Raw genomic sequence first — 19118 nt, forward strand, 5'->3', positions numbered from 1 at the left:
CTTACTGCTTGGTTTGTAAGGTAGCAGACTAATCGACTAACAAAGAAACATATGGATGGTGAACATAAAAGGGCCTTTTTGGTAAATGTCATAAACTTCCATCACTACCACTATCTCTCTCTCTCTCTCTCTCTCTCTCTCTCTCTCTCTCTCTATATATATATATATATATATATATATATATATATATATATATATATATATATATATATATATATATATATATTCCGCTGTAAATTCACAAAGGGGCAATGAGGATTCAGAGAATCCTGCAATATATGGAAAATAAGTAAGTACGGCATTACTAATATTCTGATTTTATAATAGAGTATAGCATACCAGTACGGTCATCCTAATATCCTGATTTCATAGTAGAGTATAGCATACGAGTACGGTCATCCTAATATCCTGATTTCATAGTAGAGTATAGCATACGAGTACGGTCATCCTAATATACTGATATAGTAGAGTATAGCATACGAGTACGGTCATCCTAATATTCTGATTTTATAGTAGAGTATAGCATACCAGTACGGTCATCCTAATATACTGATATAGTAGAGTATAGCATACCAGTACGGTCATCCTAATATCCTGATTTCATAGTAGAGTATAGCATACCAGTACGGTCATCCTAATATCCTGATTTACTAGTAGAGTATAGCATACCAGTACGGTCATCCTAATATCCTGATTTCATAGTAGAGTATAGCATACCAGTACGGTCATCCTGATTTCAGAGTAGAGTATAGCATACCAGTACGGTCATCCTAATATCCTGATTTCATGGTAGAGTATAGCATTCCAGTACGGTCATCCTAATATCCTGATTACATAGTAGAGTATAACATACAGTACAGTCATCCTGATATCCTGATTTCATGGTAGAGTATAGCATACGAGTACGGTCATCCTGATATCCTGATTTTATAGTAGAGTATAGCATGCCAGTACGGTCATCCTGATATCCTGATTTCATGGTAGAGTATAGTATTCCAGTACGGTCATTCTAATATCCTGATTCATAGTAGAGTATAGCATACCAGTACGATCATCCTGATATCCTGATTTCATAGTAGAGTATAGCATACCAGTACGATCATCCTGATATCCTCATTCATAGTAGAGTATAGCATACCAGTACGCCAGTATACCGGTACCAATAACCTGTAAAAAAAAATGTAGCATGCAATATGTTGGACAAACACTACAACAAGTTTATAAAAGAATGAATAATCATCGCTTTCATATAAAAAATCATAGAGATCCTCAGTTTTCCTCTAATGTTTCAACACACTTTAACACCAATAATCACTCTCTACTTGATTTTTCTTTCATGCCAATAGATATTGTGCATGGTGACATGAATAGACTCATAAAAGAAACTTATTGGATTCATAAGTTAGATATTCTGTATCCTAATGGACTTAATGCTAATGCACTATATAAAATTGTATAATTTAAATTGATACATTGTATATCCTTTATAACAATATAATTATATGTATGACTGTTTGTCTCTAGTTTATTTTATTATTTTACTAATTCAAGTTTCATTAGAGACTCGTGTATCTTTTAGATCCTGTCATATATAATTGTTATGATGATGCATATCATTTATGACGTTACGTAATGACATAAATGTTGTTTTAAAATAAAAGACGTCATCCGTTACTTTCAAAACATTTCGTGCCTGAAGAAGCATACATTAAATGCAAAACTAGCTGCACAGAATTTTCGGCGTTTATGTTGTTTTTTTATCACAATTCTGCATACCAGTACGGTCATCCTAATATTCTGATTTTATAGTAGAGTATAGCATACCAGTACGGTCATCCTAATATCTTGATTTCATAGTAGAGTATAGCATACAAGTACGGTCATCCTAATATCCTGATTTCATGGTAGAGTATAGCATGCCAGTACGATCATTCTAATTGCCTGCTTCCATGGTAGAGTATGCAAGTACGGTCATTCAGATATCCTGATTTCATAGCAGAATATATCATGCCAGAACGGTCATCCCGATATCCTGATTTTGATTTGATAGTAGAATATAGTATACCAGTACAGTCATTCCGATATCCTGATTTCATAGTAGAGTATATCATAATAGTATGGTCATCCTGATATCATGATTTCATCGTATAGTGGAGTAATTCCGATATCCGGATCTCATAATAGAGTAGACCAATATATCGAAAAGTCTCAATTTGATGACCAAATTTTAAAATGACTAGTGAAATTTTTGCCTTGTTCTTTTTACGATTCTTCTATAATGTATTTTGATCTGTGTAACAGAATATATACCCTCTAGTAGTACGACGACTCTTCTGAATTTAATGAAGACGAGGCAATTCCTTAATTATTATTCAGATATCGTTACTTACGGGGAAAAATAAAGTAATATACGAACATAAAATTTATTATCATAATATCACAAACATCTTTCATTTTCAGCTTTTTTTATTTGATGCGAAACATTGTTGCCTACTTATCCTCAACTTTCTGGTCTGCTTTGTGCGAGATTTTTAAAAGAGTACATCAAGCAGTCAAAATTAAATAAAATTCATTCTGCTTTGATTTACTTGTACGTTTTTGAAAACTTGTTTGTGCCTTTTATATAAAGTAAAGCTTGTGGCGTTCATTAGTTGTAAAGATTAGAGAACTGAAGAGACCCTAACGAGAAACTAAAACCTCGGCTGTTGTGATTTTGAGTTGGGGAACAGTGGAAATCTTACCTGAACTTTAAAATAGAAAAGTTGGCCATTTTTCATTGTGGAATGTTTAAAACTCGCAGCTGTCAGGTGAGGATGAACATCATGTTGTGGTTGTTGTGACGTGTCTGTTGAAACAGTTGCTAATTAGAGCTCGAACGCGCAGTCGCCAGTTTCGCTTGCTCGACTATTTTGCCAACGCTTTAAAGCACCTTGTCATCAATCTTTACATATCACAAGGCTAAATTCGTATACTGTTTACGTGGCCACGGTATCACAAGGCTAAATCCGTATACTGTTTACGTGGTCATGGTATCACAAGGCTAAATTCGTATACTGTTTACGTGGCCACGGTATCACAAGGCTAAATTCGTATACTGTTTACGTGGCCACGGTATCACAAGGTTAAATTCGTATACTGTTTACGTGGTCACGGTATCACAAGGCTAAATTCGTTTATTGTTTACGTGGCTACGGGTGCTGTGCAGTATTTTTACGACGTACACAATACTTATTTTAAATGCTGCGACGTAGTTTTAATTATGGCTGTTAAACAAGAACAGCAAAATCAACAACAACTGCAGTTTCCACAAGGAAACATTTCCGCCATGTAAGTTTGAACCCCATTCGCGTGTGTACTATTTCAATTGATGTACGGTGTTAAAGCACGCCTATACGTTAATTTTCACCACAGTAATGCAGAATCTCTCTCTCTATATATATATATATATATCTCTCTCTTCGAACTTGGTCTATTTTTCTTGGTGTAATAAACATGATAACTAAACAGAAACAAACATGAAAACTGCTTAGATCGTTGAATGCCCTTTACCAAACAAAGCGCACACACTGATGTTAGAAATAACTGTATTGTGTATTGGGCCGTATCAGATTGATACAGTTAAACCACTCTGCCGTGAAACTTTTCTATTGGAGTATTAGTTTAGGTTTAGTACATTTCATCTGTTAAATGCCACGGAATTAAAAAGGGTCCAATACTGTATGTATACAATCTTCCGTTGTCAATCCGATCATCCTTGGCTTTTTGTAAAACTCTTTATAACAGTCTGCCTTACAAACAAGTCCAAGCTGCTTCAATTTCTATCAATATTACCATCGACTGTAATACAAGTAATCATTCATTCTACCATTCAGAGCAAAACATATCTTACATGTAATTTATTATATTTATACACAGCTCTTGACATCCTATTTATCTGAATTACAATCTAGTAATGGGGGATGTGGGTGGGCTGGGGGTTGGTTTTTGTGCTTTACGGCATGCCAATGTAATTTGATTAAATTGCGTTGCCCAAGGACACATCACAGTAGCTGAACCAGGCTAGTTCTATGGTAGGATTCGAACTCGCACCCTGCGCTCGTAAGTCCTGCACACTAACCACAAAGCCACAGCGGCTCCCTCCAGTAAATTCTGTTTCACCTGACACTGTCAAGCACTCATACTGAGCGCTGTTAAGCTCACCAAAATCCTAATACACTTTGTCGACATGTCCATCAACAATGCCCACTTGTATAATGTACTGATGACCAAACAGAGGGAACATCCGCTTGGGCCTGTGATTACTACTAACATCGTGTTCCGCAATGTAGTACAACGTCTGAAAAATGTTTCTACAGCCTGAACTAAAGGAGACCAAGTATTTGGTATCGTTGAGGCAAAAGATGTCAGCAACTTCTGGTTTGATTTGGTTCAAATGTTGATGATGACTTTCTTTTTCATGAAGTCAGAACATATTTTGTAAGCATGAGCGTGGGTGGGGCCTGATTCGGCTTTTGGAATTATAATTGCCAATCTTACATACAAATCTACAAATATAAATATTTTTAACAAGAGTTATAGTCAAGCGGAGTTTTATTAAAGAAGGGCCCAGCCCCTTAAGTCATAAAACTCTACTAGACCCCACATAAAAGAAGTCCAGCCCCTCTGTCATAAAACTCAACTAGACCCCACATGTAAGAAGGGTCCAGCCCTTGAGTCATATAACTATGCTAGACCAAACAAAAGAAGGGCCTAGTCCCTCAGTCATAAAACTCTACTAGACCCCACAAAAGAAGGGTCCAGCCCCTACGTTATAAAACTCTACTAGACCCCACAAAAAGGGCATAGTGAAAACTCTACTAGACCCCACATTTACCTCGAAGTGTTGAGTAAAGCTCATTGACTACTCCAAATATTAAGACAACTTTGACTTAATACTCGAAATGTTGACTAAAATTTGTTGAATACTGAAAATGTTGAATAAAGTTTATTGTATACTCAAAATACTGAATAAAGTGTGTTGAATACTCGAAATGTTGAATAAAGTTTACTGAATACTCGAAATGTTGAATAGAGTTTATTGAATACAGGAAATGTTGAATAATTTTATTGAATGCTAGAAATGTTGAATAAAGTGTATTGATTACTCGAAATGTTGAATAAAGTTTACTGAATACTCCCAGAATTATGTTATCTATTTTGATGGCTGGGACAGGTCTATCATGACGCGGCAGTATGTAAAATAAGTCAAGTCATTCCATGTAATTGTAAGCTATTAAGGCATAAAAAATCCTAAAGACAAGATTTATCTTTAAATTTATTTCCATTCACTCCGATTTTTCCTTAAAAAGTAGATCAAATGTGATTCATTATTTCATAAAAGGAGGTATATAATAAACAAATCAAAGTGTCTGCACTGTTGTATATCGTGGTGTCGCAAAAAGCATAAACGGCTAGCAACTTCTAACCATTTTACTTTGATGTGCGTATGATATTATCACAGATATTAATATATTAATATTTAATATTATAGGCAACATCAAAGTGTTTCATGCACTTGACATCCCAGTATACCACACACTAACCTTTTGATCGGAGGGATCGCAGTCTTTCAGAATAAGCAAAATACAAACTTTGTGACCTTTTTTTGTGGTTTGAAGGTCCCAGAAGTGGGGTACTGGCAGTGCCGTCATAAGGGCGGGCGATACGGGCTACTACACAGCGCCAAACCCTCTAGAGGGTCAACATTTCGCAGGTCGTTTTCTTAAAATTCGGCAATTTATTTAAACGAAAGTAGGTTTTTTAAAAAAAAAAAATTAAAATACCTACGTCTAGTTTTTATTATCTTGACTGTTAATGCGGTTTTAAAAACAAAACAGTTTGCACTGGGGTGGGGCGCCGTTTCGTCTAGCGCAAACTTGCGACTGCCCTGGATACAGGGTAATAGCGGCCTTAAGAGCGTCACACCTATCCGGCACAAGATAATTTTGGTCTGCTGGAAGAAAATTTAAATCGCATTCATGCACGGACATACCTTTTGCAGAGGTTGAAAGAAATAATCAAAGTCTCTGAACGTTAGAAAAGAAAAACTCCATGCGGCTATTACTGCCACTTGGTTTGATCAAGCAGTAATTGCAAGATTCAGCAGACGACAGCAATGCAAAAATAACTGACTGCACACATTTCAGACTTTCTAATTTTACTGTCGGTGTTAAGATAAATCAATTTTGGTTATTCCTAGATCACTGCAAAAGGGTGCAAGTTGTTTCGTGATGGTTACGTTGTTATAGTTCTTTTGCTTTTTCAAGAGTATGTTCTTCGGTCTCCTCCACAATATCCAACAGTACCAATATCAATAATTACATACCACGCGTATGAATACATTGCGAGGGATGGTCCAGTCAGTTTTTACATATTGTAGCTTGTAAAACAATTAGGGTGCTCTTCATTAAACGCAAGATTTTAAAACTGTTGATATGCACTATCATTCAGAGGTATATCTCGACGCAACTTTACATAAAATCCTGTTACATTTTTCAAGTATTTATGCATAATTCAGCTATGAAACAATTAAATGAAGACTGGTCAAACATCTTCGTATTCACTTTAATTTTGTGAAAATAATTTCCATGCAATTGATTATTTAACAAATGGGGATATATATATATATATATATATATATATATATATATATATATATATATATATATATATATATATATATATATATATATATGTGATATCTGCGTTTATGGAGTAGATACAAGGAAAAAAGTGGAAACATTGCATTTTCACGAATTCTTTTTAAGGCTGACACTTTGTTTGCACCTATCTGAGCAGAACGTGTTTTTAACCCGATTCATTTCTAAAAGTGACGTCACTAGTCGTCATCATCAAAGAGCGAAGCATTTCATTATATCTAGTAAAAACAAACCATTGATTTATTTTCATGATATATGTTTTAAGGTAAAACCTTCGATTTGCAGGGATTAGTTTCTCCATTCTGTTTCACTGCGATTGCCGGCCGCATTGTTACATTGAAAAAAAGAAGTTCCGACATTTTACAATCATTTTAGGACAGCATCTTTTTTCATAAAAATATTTATTTATTTATTTTTCCAAATTCTGAGTGTACATCTAATGTTTCAAATTGTGAAATGCTTTCACACAAAAGTGAAGAGAATTTTTTAAATAACATAATAGAACGCACCAACAGGCTTCAGAGCGTATCTTCAATCATTAAAAAACATATTTTTTCTAGTGTGAGTTAACCCGTACTGAATTTTGATGTTTTTGTGTTTATTTCTGCATTCAGATGTATTTTTGTGTTTTGGCAGGCTTACGATTTATTTCGCTAAGAGATTATGCATGCTAATTTCGATTGTGACTTATTTTCCTTTTTACAGTCGACTCTAATCAATGCATCATTTCTCCATCGTTTTCAGACATGTTTTTGATTGTGGTGACAATTAAAATCGTTACTTATATAATTTCATTACTGTTTCAAGTCAAGAGGGTTTCTTCAAAAATGTGTACCATACAGAATAAGTGACACACAATCACAATATCTAATAGCAACAGTTCATGCAAGTTCAGGCACTGACAATCTGCACGATTGACTTAGAAAACCAATTATCAAAATATTAATCCTTGAAGCAAATTGTTTTTTGTTTGTGTTAATGTTTTTACATTCTTGATGTCATCTTTTCGCTGATTACGTAATTCTATCCTAGCGAGTCAACAATCTTGACACATTTTACGATCTATTCTTTCTGTCAGGTGGGGGTTGGGGGTAAATGAAAGAAGAAAATAATATAAGGCCGAAATATGGAAATACAGGCCTGGAGAATATATATAAGGGCAGATATACTTCCTAAATGGAAAAAAAAAAATTCAATAGAGGATATCTACATTTTTTAAACTTTATTATTCAGTGGATGTTTGCTTGTATCGAGTGAATAATGAATACATTTCGTCAAGTGGATGAAAATACTGGAGTTTATCAACCCACGAAATGAAATACATGAGTTAGTCACACGGATCAAGTAAATTTTATGTTCATTTTATGCTCAGACGTATTGGCTAGCTAAAGTGTACAGAAGCAACACATTTCTTACTGTATGCTGCACGATAATGTCAGTTGTTTACCGTCGTATGTTCTGTCGTGTTTTGTGTATTATTCATAGTAACATAATTCTTACCTAATTCAAAGTACCAAAAGAAACAAAGAGATAAATGTATTGTGTGATTTAAATTTGGCACTTCTGTGTAACAAGTCGCCATGCTTGCCGCTAGACCAGGTAATTGGCAACATGGCGGCTGAAATTGTTCGGCCACAACGTTTTTGATATCTAAAATATAATTCATATCTCATGGAAAACACTAATTCATAAATAAAGTATAAAATGGAAGGAAATATTTCACGAGTAAAATTTGTCCACATCACAAGCGAAATATTACCTTATATTTACTGAAAATAACGTTGATTCTACTTTCATTATATATTTTTAACACAAAAGACGTCGATTTGCAGGAGTTTCTTTTCTTGTTGTGTGCCAGTTCGATTAATGGCCGCATTACTACATCTATAAAAAGAAGCTGAAAAATGTTTCAATGATCCAAGATTTTCGGGCATTGAAGTTTTACAGTTTTATCTCCAACCCATAATGCTTAAACTGTGTATTTTGTCAAATTAAAGGCTATTTTCATGCGAAAAAAACATATCGTTTTGTGTCAACAAATGTCTTCGCGAGTTGATACAGTGAACATTGTTGGGATGTGGGGATACTGCAGAATCATTACAGAGAGGTCGCATCCGACAAGTTTCGGAGAGTAATTTCTTTAAACAACCGATTTTATAGATTGTGCGTTGCTTATTAGTATGTTGGTCCTTTATTTTGGTTTTCTTTGGTCCTTTATGTCATTTATTTTGGTCCTTTATTTGATTTATTTTGCATCAAATATGAATTGCGTGGCCCTGATAAGCTTGAACTCCTGTTTGGTGACAGACGTTGCACCCAAATTGTCGGTTGTCACTGAAATTCGGTATGCAATTAACACTCATCCGTCTCCGATTTCTCCATCTTTCCCAAACATGATTATGACTGTGACAAGAGTTAATCAGGGATTTTCCATTGAAAACCCGTACTGTTATATCGCAGAGTGTAACAAGTACTATATGATTAACACTGAGGTCATGCATGTTCAGTCATTGACCTTTCGTCCGCCATTATAATGTTCTTTTTAACGCACCGAGGAACTATACAAAGTTACAGGTCATTTGGAGCAAGGCGGTCTCCGTTTAAAAGTACTTTTGTCAATTACACTTCTAAATTGCGCATATTTCAGTTTTTGTATATACAAGTGCATGCGTACTGTAAATTGAGACCGAATTCTTTTTTAGGCTGAATTTTTGTTTGCACCTACCTGAACAGAACGTGTTTTTAACCCGATTGATTTCTAAAAGGCACGTCACTCGTGTGTGTGTGTGTGTGTGTGTGTGTGATTTGGATTTTTAACGTAGCTTTAACAATTTTTCAATCATATCGCTACGATGTCTGCAGTTTATAGTGATGTCTAGCACAGGGGCATCATGCCGCAGACATGTAGCATCATGTCCCACCCAGTCACATTATCGTGACACATACCGACCAGTCCTAACACTGCTGAGCGCTAAGCGAGGCAGATGTTAATACCATATTTGTAAGTCTTCTTTTATGACTCGGCCGGGAATTTAACCCACGACCTCCCGCATCCGAGGCTAACGCTCTAACCACTAGGCCACTGGAGCGGTCGCTCATCGTTATCATCAAAGAAATGGTAATTGGTAATTAGCACGATTCACGTGGAAAACTTTGTCTAAAAAAATAATTGTAGCCTACATTTCCTTGTTTTGGAGTTCATTTTAGGCATTTTTTAAAAATGTTACTTCCTCATTGATTGTTTAAATATACACTACAGTCTTTTGATATTATAAGATCTATTCACGAGAGAGAGAGAGAGACAGACAGGTAGAAAGACAGAAAGACAAACAGACAGACAGAAAAAGAGACAGACATACATGGTGGGGGAAATTGCTGATTATTTTCCCGATGTGTCGGCGAAACAATATGGAATTAGGTCTAAATATGGAAATATATACTGTAATAACAGACATAAGCAGATATATTTTCTAAATGAAAAAAAGAAGTTCCTTACAAATTACACACACACACAGAGCCACCCACCCATCCATATATATATATATATATATATATATATATATATATATATATATATATATATATATATATATATATATATATATATATATATATATATATATATGTATGTGTGTGTGTGTGTGTGTGTGTGTGTGTGTGTGTGTAAAACGTCGGCGGATATTTTTTAAGACTTCGCACTTTGTCAAAGCTGATTAACTCAACGAACACAATAGGTAGCTATCTTATAATAACTCACAGGTAAAGGGAATGACGAATGGAAATAAATTTAATATGTCTAATATATAATTACTTTTTCTTAGTTATTGTTCAGTAGTTCACTTTGCAACATTTTACTTAAAATAGTATATAAAGTCTATATCGTATTGTATGTTATTTATTGCATATTGTGTAAAGCAGTGAAACTACCCATCCATCGAGTCCAAATACTGAAAGAAATAAAAACTGTTTTATAAACACGACCCAGAGAAATGTTTGGGGACATAAATTTTGTGTTCAGGTGCCAATAATCGTTCTGATTCGGTAATCACTGTGATGCAAGCGTGGATAATTGATTTTCTTCCAGCCATTCAGGCGGTTTGTCTAATATATATTGAGAAATCTGATTGACTTTGTATTCTGAGAAGGGATCGGGTACAGGGCATTATTGTAAAACATTGAGGATTCGCATGAGCTTCTTGCATCTTTACACTGTTATCGTTAAAGTTCAATTGTGGTAAGGAAAGTTAATGTGAATTAGAACCTTTAACACAGTTTACATTTCTCTACGGAATTCGTAACAATTTTGCATGGAATAAAACAAAGAGGACAAAGAAAGCAGTGCACAGAGTGAAGATTGTTGATTGCCTTGGTCTTCTTTCATATTTGGCTAGTGAAGGTAATAATAATGATACTACTACTACTACTACTACTACTACTAATAATAATAATAATAATAATAATAATAGCAATACTTATAATAACAACAATACTAATACAACTAATAATAATAATAATAATAATAATAATAATAATAATAATAATTATTATTATTATTATTATTATTATTATTATTATTATTATAAAGTGTATTTTGTATTTGTAACATGGGCCACCAGCCCAAATTAAAGTGAGTCCATAACTTTTATAGATTTTGCTAAAAAAAATAACAGCATTCAGAAATAATGAAAATAAAATAGGTGATTGTCGGAAAGTGCTTTTTTTCTTTCTTCAAGATCTGCCTTTTCCATTTCTCTCTAAAGGTTGTTTTTGTGCCTAGTTGTGTTTTTGTGAATATTCCTTTCGTGCTTCTATCAGGCCAAGTTATCTGTCATATTATTTTTCTGGAGTTTTTCAGTGCATCAAGTGTGCGATATTTTACTGCTTTTCAGTCTGCATCATACCAAGGATGTTTGCTGACTGAAGCTCGATCACTTCTTTTACTGACATAATTCTGATCTACTTTCATTGTTTGTGCTAATTAATCTACTTTCATTTTCTGTGCTTATTGATCTACTTTCATTTTCTGTGCTAATTGATCTACTTTCATTGTCTGTGCTAATTGATCCACTTTCATTGTATGTGCTAACTGATCTATTTTCATTGTCTGTGCTAATTGATCTACTTTCATTATCTGTGCTATTTGATATACTTTCATTGTCTGTGCTAACTGATCTACTTTCATTATCTGTGCTATTTGATATACTTTCATTGTCTGTGCTAATTGATCTACTTTCATTATCTGTGCTATTTGATACACTTTCATTGTTTGTGCTAATTGATCTATTTTTATTGTCTGTGTTAATTGATCTACTTTCATTGTCTGTGCTATTTGATCTACTTTCATTGTCTATGCTAATTGATCTACTTTTATTGTCTGTGTTAATTGATCTACTTTCATTGTCTGTGCTATGTGATTTACTTTCATTGTCTGTGATATTTGATCTACTTTCATTGTCTGTGCTAATTGATCTACTTTCATTATATGTGTTAACTGATCTACTTTCATTGTCTGTGCTAATTGATCTACTTTCATTATCTGTGCTATTTGATATACTTTCATTGTCTGTGCTAATTGATCTATTTTTATTGTCTGTGTTAATTTATCTACTTTCATTGTCTGTGCTATTTGATCTACTTTCATTGTCTATGCTAATTGATCTACTTTCATTGTCTGTGCTAAATGATCTACTTTCATTATATGTGCTAACTGATCTACTTTCATTGTCTGTGCTAATTGATCTACTTTCATTGTATGTGCTAACTGATCTATTTTCTTTGTCTGTGTTAATTGATCTACTTTCATTATCTGTGCTATTTGATATACTTTCATTGTCTGTGCTAATTGATCTACTTTCATTATCTGTGCTATTTGATATACTTTCATTGTCTGTGCTAATTGATCTATTTTTATTGTCTGTGTTAATTGATCTACTTTCATTGTCTGTGCTATTTGATCTACTTTCATTGTCTATGCTAATTGATCTACTTTTATTGTCTGTGTTAATTGATCTACTTTTATTGTCTGTGCTAATCGATCCACTTTCATTGTAGGTGCTAACTGATGTATTTTCATTGTCTGTGCTAATTGATCTACTTTCATTGTCTGTGCTAATGATCCACTTTTATTGTCTGTGTTAATTGATCTATTTTCATTGTCTGTGCTATTTGATCGACTTTCTTTGTCTGTGCTAATTGATCTACTTTCATTGTCTGTGCTAATTCACAGTTACTCTCCATTAGAACATTCAAAACAGTAGGGAGTTGATTTTGTTCTAATAGTGTGAGCAAAGTATTCGATTTTCCTGATAGTGTAGCGCTGACATTTTGGATAATTATATTTCTTTGCGTTTCATTTCATTTCTCTTGGAGGAATACTTTCATTATTTTCATTGTCTGCGCTAATTGATCTACTTTAATTGTCTGTGTTAATTGATCTACTTTCATTGTCTGTGCTATCTGATCTACTTTCATTGTCTGTGCTAATTGATCCACTTTCATTGTCTGTGCTAACTGATCTACTTTCATTGTCTGTGCTAATTAATCTACTTTCATTGTCTGTGCTAATTGATCTACTTTTGTTGTCTGTGCTAATTCACAAATACTCTCCATTAGAAAATTCAAAACAGTAGCGAGTTGATTTTGTTCTAATAGTGTGAGCAAAATATTCGATTTTACTGATAGTGTAACGCTGAAATTTGGATAATTATATTTCTTTGCGTTTCATTTCATTTCTCTTGGAGGAATACTTTCATTATTTTCAATTGTGATGGTAATGGGATCAGCTAGACCCAAGTGAAATATTATTGGTTGATGAATATATTCAGTTATATTACCAGTCCCAAAGGCAGTTATACATGAAAGTAATGAGTCATCTAAACGTAAATAGTCTATGGTTGTAGCAGATTTAATAATAATAATAATAATAATAATAATAATAATAATAATAATAATAATATTATTATTATTATTATTATTATTAAAATGAGACACAATTTCAAATCCCGATATAGATGTTTCGTATTACTGTTGCCTTGAGTCCTTGGAAATAGGCAGTTACATTGACCTCATGTCAGACTCACGCATGCTTTTATTTTGTCGGTAGTGAGACTCCTTACATGTTAAGATATCTACATTATATCATAAATCTAAAAAAGCTATCCTTACCTCAAGTTCTCAGAACAACCCGCAACATGCGGAGAAATAAGCGAGAGTGATCACTCCGGTATCCTATTTTAGTTTTAGGTTTTGCTTCCAATGCTATAGACCCATATTTTTATTCGTGCATTCCAATCTTACACTTTGACGGAGATTCAATTTCGGTACTATATTGTTTATTCTTGTTGCTTGCTAAGTGCTCTTCACAAATTCCATTGTTTGAAACAAAGCTTAAGGATATAGTCAAACCATATCGAAAAGGTTAAATTTGAGTAAAATATTTTAAGATGTTTAGTAAAAACTGGGCCTAGAAATACTTGTTCAGTTTTTTAAATTCTGTATTCTGTTAACAAAACCAATTTTCTATGGTTTAACTGGGTCAGAGTCATCCAAGTGGTTGAGTTTTACTTTAACAGGTCAAAACACAAATACGGAAACAGAATGAAACTCCTAATAGTTTAAGCTGAATTCATTTGCGTATCTACTTTGAGAAAAGGTTTACTCTAAATGGAAGGATGACAGTACGTTTTTTGACACTATTTGGTATTCAAGTTCCTAGACTTTTTAATGATGAGTTACAAGGCGTTCCAATTAGAGAGCGTTGTGGATTAAGGACAACACATTCGGTCATGAAATACAAAGACGAAAATTATTAGAAAAGGAATAAAAGAAAACGTGTAATCAAACAAAATATTATACTCGAACAAGATTCTTCTGTTCAGTCACAAGGAAAATTACTAGGACATTAATTAATTTTGCATACGGTTACTGTGGGGAGGGGTTTACAATGTCCTTCTGTCCCTCACCCGTTGACAAGGTTGTTTCCGTGGTCGCTTTAACTTCGTTTGAACGTTCTTGCTCAAACCTTATAAGTGAACAACCGTTAGGCAGAATCAACATTACACAACAGGATGAACAAAGGTCAAGACCTATAGATACATAATTTCTTGTTTCTAAATGATAATTCAATTTTCTTGCATCTATATTTCATCAAACTTCATAGATAAACAACGTCAATGTCCTCATTGGAGCCGAGGTCGTTGATCTAAGATAAACTGCGTTTTTTTTATTAGAAGAAGCATCTAATGAAAGTGGTTTGTGGCTTTGAGGGACAGGTTATACTTAGCGGCCATTTTATTTGGTGGAGGAAGAATTTATTTGGTGGAGGAAGAACCAGGAAAATCCATGGAAAAACCACCAACTCATGGAAATCAACTGGCAAGCTTTCTCACATATCCATTTAGGCCGAACCGAGACTCGAACTAAATGCGGAGAAAGGTTAGATATCAATGATATGGAAAGGCGACCGTCTTCGACCACTTTTCCACCCGGGCAGCCAACACCCAGGTTAATTTAGTGTTAACATTTAAATTGTCAGTGTTACTTTAGCTAACAATACGGGTCTGGTTTCCACAGACGTTCCAGATGGGTTAATTTGTGGCGTGTCCAATAAGGAAGGTAAAATTCTCACCACTAAATATATAAGACAAAGTGGTCAACACTTTTATATTGCACTCTCCTTACAGTTGATCGAGGTCAAGAGTGTTTACATTTTCAAAACCTTTCATGCCGAAGCAAGCGTTAAAAGACCAATATATATATATACGATTTTATACATAAAAATAAATATGTGCGGGCATTGGACCGGATTTGAAACTATAATTTTAGTTTTAAACGTAAAATTTGGATCCATACAAAGAGATCAATACTTTGTCGTGTTGAAAGTTTTTATCGGATTTAAAATATATTTTCTTATGCACTAGACCGGTATTTTCATTACGTTGATTTATACGTATTCATTTCTTCTGAGAACGGGAGATTCAAAAAGTATGCGATTCCATTTCCACAATCCGTCTATTTATACGTTAATTAATTCACATTTTCTTCTTCTTATATATATATATATATATATATATATATATATATATATATATATATATATATATATATATATATATATATATATATATATATATATATATATATATAGCATGTTATAATTCGCAGTCAAGAAAAGGGCGAATCAAAGTCACTCTGATTCCAACTAAAGCAACAAGATCAAAGCGAGAAAGATTTTATTCTACAAATATCTTTTTTATTTTTATATACTTTTTATGGGTTAACATGGCGAACATTGCACTTTAAAAATACAATAACAATATTTCCTACAAGAACGAACTTGAAGTTAATTATCCTACCTGTATAAGATACCTCTCTCTATTTGGTGTTTAATTGACGATTTTCTATTCTGTCCAGACTTGTACCGCATATCTTCGCATAACTATACGCAGATGAAAACAAGGTATTTTATTGTAATTACAATGCGATTTCCAGAATTTCAACAATCGAAAGTGAAAGTGGAGCTGTTTTAAACTGAGTAGGTCGTTATTGTTAGCGGTATAATTAAGTGACATATAGAATGAATGACCCTTAATCATGACCAATGTTTATGACTGTTTAATTTGTTTTACTTGACCTCACAGTTTTCTTTGTGTGTATGCGTCATTTGCCAATATCTTGCTGTATCTCACCGTAGCATGTAAGTGCCAAATTCACTGTCTGTCCACTGTAGAGCCGTTGTGATTACTTGTTTTGTACTATGTGACTGAACTTTTATCATAATTACTTGGAATAGGTGTCATTATATTTTATTACCACTTTTCACTTTACTGAATTCCTATCGGTGGAAAATGTATTTCTTTGTATCATTTTGTATTTTGTCCTATATATGTTACCACAAGCTATTAAATTATATAAATGTTGAGGTCCTATGTAAATGGGCTATTCCGGAAAATTGCACAACGGACAATTAATCCATTTTTGCAAGAATAATCTACTGGAATGCTCCGTGATAAACGCCAGCTAAATTGATTAGGTGTTGCTCAAAGTAATACCTTGGATAAAGGCGGTTTCGATTCATATACATCAATATGATGAGTTTTTATACATAAAAAAAAACAATATTTCGATTCATATACATCAATATGATGAGTTTTTATACATAAAAAACAATATGACAAGCTTCGACCAGGTGTCAAAAAGTGTGATACCATTCATCGAGGCTATGAAACATATGGGTAACATGACATCTTAATTTCTGCGAAAGGACGGGTACACATACAAATACAGGAAAGGACAGTTATCCATACGAATACATACAAATGACAGATCCCATATGTATACATAGAAAGGACAGCTGCACATACTTATGCATAGAAAGGACAGATACCCATGCATGTGTATAGAAAGGACAGATACCCATACGTATGCATTGAAAGGACAGCTACCCATACGTATGCATAGACAGTTTTGATAGATTCAATGAAATAAATCTATTTTAGAAACGTTTATAAAGATTGAATCATATTTGATGACGACTACCAGTATGTTCATAATGTGATGACAAACTTCAATCTTCAAAAGCACAGCTATTTAGTGAATCATTTAATATTGTCGACATTTTAGGCGTGTTTCGTAATGGTGTAGGAAAAACTTGAAACCTGACCCTGTACATTATTTCAGTACAACTGTTTTAGATCATGATGCAAGTTTAGAGAAAACTGGTGTTTAGTTAGGTTTTTGTACTAATTTTGACAGGTTCTTCGTAACTAAAAGTAAAACATTGTTTGCAAAAATTGCATATTACTAGTCAACGGTGATGCTTGTTACATATCACTAGTCAACAGTAATGCTAGTTGCATATCACTAGTCAACGGTAATGCTAGTTGGATATCACTAGTCATCAGTAATGCTTGTTGCATATCACTAGTCAACGGTAATGATTGTTGCATATCACTAGTCAACGGTGACACTAGCTGGATATCACTGGAAAACGGTAACACTATTTGCATATCACCAGACAACAGTGATACTAGTTGCATATCACCAGACAACTGTGATACTAGTTGCATACCACCAAACAACGGTGATGATAGATGCACGTCACCAGACAACGGTGATACTAAATGCATATCACCAGACAAGGCGATGTTAGTTGCATGTCACCAGACAACGGTGATACTAATTGCATATTACCAGACAACGATGATACTAATTGCATATTACCAGACAACGGTGATACTAATTGCATATTACCAGACAACGGTGATACTAATTGCATATTACCAGACAACAGTGATACTAATTGCATATTACCAGACAACAGTGATACTAATTGCATATTACAAGACAACAGTGATACTAATTGCATATTACCAGACAACAGTGATACTAATTGCATATTACCAGACAAGGCGATGCTAGTTGCATGTCACCAGACAACGGTGATACTATTTGCTTGTCACCAAACAACGGTGATACTAATTGCATATTACCAGACAACGGTGATACTAGTTGCATATTACCAGACAACGGTGATACTAATTGCATATTACCAGACAACAGTGATACTAATTGCATATTACCAGACAAGGCGATGCTAGTTGCATGTCACCAGACAACGGTGATACTATTTGCTTGTCACCAAACAACGGTGATACTAATTGCATATTACCAGACAACGGTGATACTAGTTGCATATTACCAGACAACGGTGATACTAGTTGCATATTAGAAGTAGATTTGAAGATGCCATTACAGTTGCTACTCTATTTAATGGACTTACACTGTAAATGATATATTTTTGGAGAATGTAACATCCTTTATTACTTTGATTGTATCAGTCTTGTTCTCAGATAGATAATTCTTAAATTGATTTCACAGATCTAATCGTGTTTTCATTCACGTCATTTTGTTTTTAACGTCCTCAAAATCTATTTTGTTTTACTTCTGTTAAATCATTTTGCTTCTGAAACTGACTTAGTATTTGTTTTATGTATTATCTTCTTCAGGTGAGTTAATATTGTACTAAATGTTGTCTTTTTCAGGCGAGTAAATATTGTGCTAAATGTTATCTTCTTCAGGTGAGTAAATATTGTGCTAAATGTTATCTTCTTCGGGTCAGTAAATATTGTGATAAATGTTATCTTCTTCAGGTGAGTAAATATTGTGCCAAATGTTAAAGTTTATTTCCTTTAAATCTCTTGATATTTCAGTTGGATTGTATTATTCGGATCTCCCTGTTTTACCGTTTTGTTGAGATACTGACGCGTTAGTCTTCCAGAGATGTTGGTAATTTGTCCTTGTCAGTCTTTGAGGTATCGATCGCACTGTTTATCGTCTGTATGTCTAACGTTATGTAAATTACACACTCTTTCTCTTAATGAGTACAGGTCTTGTGTACATAGCAGTGGATAAAGTGTCCAA

At 33.9% G+C, this 19118-nt stretch overlaps 1 protein-coding gene across 1 annotated transcript in view; it reads left to right on the top strand.

Moving 5' to 3' along the window:
• Nucleotides 1–10873: 10873 nt before the first annotated feature.
• Nucleotides 10874–19118, top strand: part of LOC149790377 (uncharacterized) — a 280245-nt gene continuing 272000 nt past the window's right edge. Inside the window, exon 1 of the mRNA XM_089972426.1 lies at nt 10874–11094. The gene's annotated coding sequence lies outside the window, so the exon portion shown is untranslated. The remainder of the gene's footprint in view (nt 11095–19118) is intronic.

Source organism: Sinohyriopsis cumingii, chromosome 10 (genome assembly GCF_028554795.1).
Source record: "Sinohyriopsis cumingii isolate HCF-2022 chromosome 10, ASM2855479v2, whole genome shotgun sequence".
In the NCBI taxonomy this organism is placed as follows: Eukaryota; Metazoa; Mollusca; class Bivalvia; order Unionida; family Unionidae; genus Sinohyriopsis; species Sinohyriopsis cumingii.